The sequence below is a fragment of the Portunus trituberculatus genome, chromosome 17 (assembly GCF_017591435.1).
Source record: "Portunus trituberculatus isolate SZX2019 chromosome 17, ASM1759143v1, whole genome shotgun sequence".
NCBI lineage: Eukaryota > Metazoa > Arthropoda > Malacostraca > Decapoda > Portunidae > Portunus > Portunus trituberculatus.
Genome location: NC_059271.1, coordinates 6,685,001 through 6,690,000, shown reverse-complemented (window position 1 = coordinate 6,690,000; position 5,000 = coordinate 6,685,001).

Sequence of the window (5,000 nt, the reverse complement as noted above, 5' to 3'; positions counted from 1 at the left end):
CTCTCTCTCTCTCTCTCTCTCTCTCTCTCTCTCTCTCTCTCTCTCTCTCTCTCTCTCTCTCTCTCTCTCTCTCTCTCTCTCTCTCTCTCTCTCTCTCTTCTTTTCTTCTTTCTTTTCTCTTTTCTTCTTCCTCCTCCTCCTCCTACTCCTATTCCACCTCCTCCTCATCCTAATCCTCCTTTTCCGTCTCCTCCTCCTATTCCTCCTTCTCTTCCTCCTCCTCATCCTCTTCCTCCTCTTTTTTTCGTTCTTTCTTTCTCTTTCCTTCTTTCCCTTCTTCCTTCCTTTGTCCCTCTTCCTCCTCCTCCTCCACCTCCCCTTCAAGGACACGGGAACACAGTGGGTGCGTCTCCTTGTCACCAAATTATGCTGATCACTGTAATTAAGGTGACGGTGACGGCGACGCTGGTGGAGGCGTGACGATATTTGCAGCACTCCACCTTCCTCTACCCTCCACCTGTTCAGCCACTCCCTTTCCTTGCATCCTTCCACCTGCCTGTATTCTTAAAGTCCACTTGTTGTTATTTATTTATTTATTTTATTTATCTATTTATTTTTTATTCTTCTTTTTTTTTTTTTTTTTTTGCTTTTAATCCATTTTTGCTTACGTTTTTAACTTGTTCGTGTTGTAAATCTTGTTTATCTTCTTCCTTTTCTCGTCACATCCATTGCTAGCTAGTACTACTCTCTCTCTCTCTCTCTCTCTCTCTCTCTCTCTCTCTCTCTCTCTCTCTCTCTCTCTCTCTCTCTCTCTCCCCCACATATTGAGGCCACACACACTTGCATTTTCCAGCTAATAATCATAATTTATCCACTCTGTCTACACTTGATACTAACTATATGCCATATTGACGTTCACCCTCTCAATCTCTCTTTCTCTTCACGTCACAGGGCGGAGAGTGACTGACTTCTGCGCTGATGCTAACGGAGGCTGCGATCACGACTGCCGCCACACCCCGGACGGCCCTCTGTGTAGCTGCCGACCCGGGTACCAACTCAGGCCAGACGGAAGGACGTGCGAGGTGGGTCGAGTCGTGCTTGCAACTTAAATGCTTTCGTGTGCCTCATCTTCTTCCCTCGTTTATTCCTCTGCTTCTTTTCAAACAGAGTGGTCGATGGGTGAAACGAACTCAGTGGTCATGTTGTTAGTGCTGAGTCAATAGGGAGCTTTAAAGAAGATTAGATAAATGTACAGATGATTAGGTAGCTTTTCTCAAACAGGAAGTGCTACGTGGATGCCTGACAGCCTCTTGCAGATTCCCTCTTATGTATTCATTTCCTTCTTCATTTTTTCATGTTTGTTACCTTTTTTTTTTGTGTGTTTCTTTTATTCTTGATTCTCGGGTTACAATAGAGTGAAGAGGCGAAGGAGTGAAGTGAAGGACAGAGGGTTTGGGTGGAAGGGTAGACTTGTAAGGTAAGACTGTAGGGGAGTATGTAAACTGGTAAACTCTATAACTCTTTCTGTCTGTATCTATTTTTGTTGCCTTGTAGCGGTAAGGTTGAAGCAGAGTGAAGGAGTGAAGGAGAAAAGAAGGTGGAAGGGTGGACTTGTAGGAAAGATTGTGGGGGACTGTGCAAACTGGTAAACTCTGCTACTCTCTGTCTGTATCTATTGTTGCAGCCTTGTAGCGGTAAGGTTGTAAGGGATTATGCAAACTGTTTAATTCAAGAACTCTCGGCTTGTATTTGTATTTCTGCAGGCTTTTTTTTGGGGGTAAGATTATAGGGGCTTTAGCAAACTGGTAAACTCTGCAACACTCTCTCTCTCTCTCTCTCTCTCTCTCTCTCTCTCTCTCTCTCTCTGTATTTCAGTAGACTTTTTATGTAAGAGGGGAAAACTGGGGTAGGGCAACAAAAAAGGCCTACTTAGAAGCTAGTTCCCATGCAGGTCAGAGAGAGTTAGCCAAAAAAAAGGGATGAATGTCTTGAAACCTCTCTCTTAAATTAGTTCAGGTTACAGGATGATTGAAATACAGAAGCAGGTAGGGGATAGGGAGTAAGGAGTAGGGAGTAGGGAGGAGGGAGTAGGAGTAATGCTGTAGGGGCTTTTACAAACTGGTTAATTCAAGAACTCCCTGCATGTATCTGTGCTTCCTGCTTCCTGTGACCTGAGCTCTTTTAACCTCTTCAATACTGGGACATATTTTTTAATCTTGAAATTTGTGTACGATTAGACCATTTCATTTACATTACAAGGTGTCTATGGAGGTGAGAAGATTAACCCCTTCAGTACCATGACATGTTTCCATATTTATTTTCCTTACTATTTGTCATTTTTATACAGCTTCAGAAAGTCATGTGGGGGATTAAAATAGTGAAGACTCTGGCCATTAATCTTCTGACCTTCATAGACCTTTCTTAATGTACATAAAATCGCTTTATCATAACTAAAATTCATGGTAAAAATGTGTCCCTGTACTGAAGGGGTTAATGCACCGAGGCTTCACTATTTTAATCCCCACTTGAGTTTCTGAAGCTGTATAAAATCACCAAATAGTAAGCAGAAAAGGTTAATAGGAAGGTTTCAAGACAATGATCCTCTATTTCTTCATTATTCTTTTCTTAATCTTGTTTTTACAGATTGGCTTTTTCACGACGATTTTTTTTTTTTCTTCTATATAGCACTTTCTGTTGGCGTTTTTTGCGCTTGTGACATTAAAAGGAAATATTTGCAAGACACTATATTATGTGGTGTCAACTAATTACGTGTCTTTATATTCTTTGCACTTGATACATTAAAAAAAAAAAAGTAATTGCTAGACACTACAGTATGTGATGTCAATTAATTACGGATCTTTATAATATTTGCACTAGTGACATTAAAACAAGAAGTATTTGCAAGACAGCATAGTAAGTGGTGCCAATAAACTACGAATCTATATAAACTATCCAGCTATGTATTTTGTAAGGTGATATATGAAATGTGATATTGTATTCCTTGCTGTGGTGAATATAATATGTATGTATGTATGTATGTATGTATGTATGTATGTGTGTACTGTGTATGTATGTATGAGTGTTTGTGAGCTGTATGACGTTTGAGAGTGTAGGACATTTAGTTTCTTTGTCTTAATGGTCATTTTTCTTCTTCCTCCTTTTATCCTTCAACCTCTCTCTCCTCTTTCTGTCTTCCATTATCCTCCTTGCAATGTTTTCGCTTTCTATCTTTCTTTCTTCTTCCTTTCCTCTTTCCTTGTCGTCACATCATAATCCTCTTCTCTTTTTTTATGTTATTTCACTCCTCCTCCTCTTCCTCCTCCTCATTTTTTGTCCTTTTTTCTAATCCTCCTATTTCTCCGCCTCTTTCCTCTCCTCTTCCCTCGATAACAACATAATCCTCTTTCTCACACCCTCTCCTCCTCCTCTTCCTCCTCCTCCTTCGTTTTCACACTTTTTCCTTCTCTTCCTCCTCCTTTATTTGCAATTTTCAACCTTCCTTCTTCGTTTCCTTCGTCTCCACTTTCATATTTTAATCTTATCTGCTTCCATTCTTTTATTCCCATTTCCTCTCCATTATTTGTTATTCCTGTTCCTTATCCCTTTTTTTATCATTTTTTTCTTCTTTTCGTCTTTATTGTTTCTTTCCGTTGTCTTAATCTTTCTTTTTTTATATTATGTATCTTCCCCCTCCTCCTCCTCCTCCTCCTTCTTCTTCTTCGTCTTCTTTTCTTCTTCTTCTTCTTCTTCTTCCATTCTCTTCATAATTCTCTTCTTCTCCCTCTTCCTTTCCTTCTACCTCTTCTTCCTCTTCTTCCTCTCCGCCTTCTCTTTCTACCTCTCCTCGTACTCTTCTTCCTACCTCTCCTCCTCTTTTTCCTGCCTCTCCTCCTACTCTTTCCTCCTTTCCTTTTCCTCCCTCTTCTCTTCTTTCTTCTCCTCCTCCTCCTTCTTCCTTCTCCTTCTATTTTTCCTCCTCTTCCTCCTTCTCCTATTTCTACTTTTCTTCTCCTCTTCTTACCTCTTCTTCTCTTCTCCTCCTTCTCTTCCTATCTCTCCACCCCTTCTCTTCCTACCTCTTCTCTCCTACCTTTCCTTCCTACTTCTCCCCTTTTCTCTCCTCCTCCTCCTTCTCTTCCTACTTCTCCACTCCTTCTCTTCCTACCTTCTCCTCTTCCTACCTCTCCTCTACTCCTTCTCTTCCTACCTCCTCCTCCTCTTTCTCCTTCTCTTTTCCCTACCTCTTCTCTTCTCCTTGTCTTCCTACCTCTCCTCTCCTACTTTCTCTCCCTACTTTTTTCTCCCTTTCTCTCCTCCTCCGCTTCCTCCTATTCTTCATTTCCTCTCTCTCTCTCTCTGTCTCTCTCTCGCCTGCAGGACGTGGACGAGTGCCAGACAAGGGTGAGGCCGTGCCAGCAAGGGTGCAACAACTGGCCAGGGGGGTTCACGTGCACCTGTCACACTGGATACATGCTCAATTCGGACGGTCTTTGCATTGGTAAGGTCCAGAAATTTGTATCCCCTCGAAAAGTCCTCAGCGCCTTTTGTCGACTGCTTACGAGTGTCTGGTTAATGGTTACTGCTATTTCGGTGTTGTCATGTGCTTGTAGTGGTGGTTTGGGAGGTTTTTAAGGGAGTTATTTGGGTTTATTTTAGTTTTTTGTTGATTTCTTTCGTTTTATTTGTGGTTTGAAAGGGTTTGCTAGGGAGAAGGAGAGGGAAGGGGGAAGCAGAGGGAGAGAGAGAGAGAGAGAGAGAGAGAGAGAGAGAGAGAGAGAGAGAGAGAGAGAGAGAGAGAGAGAGAGAGAGAGAGAGAGACGTTTACGACTCAGGTGATGCTAGTGGTGGGTTGGCAGAGTTTTGGTCATTCTAGTAGTATCGCAACACGGAATTGACACACTCAGTAATCAATTTCGTAAGTAATAGCCAATCAGATCAGTTTCAACAAGGCATTACATTATCAAAAGACAGAAACGCTCTTGGGAACTAGAAAAATAATCTCCCCCCATAGAAATATATAAATGATCTCTGTGGTTTACAAATAGGCATAATGAGACAGC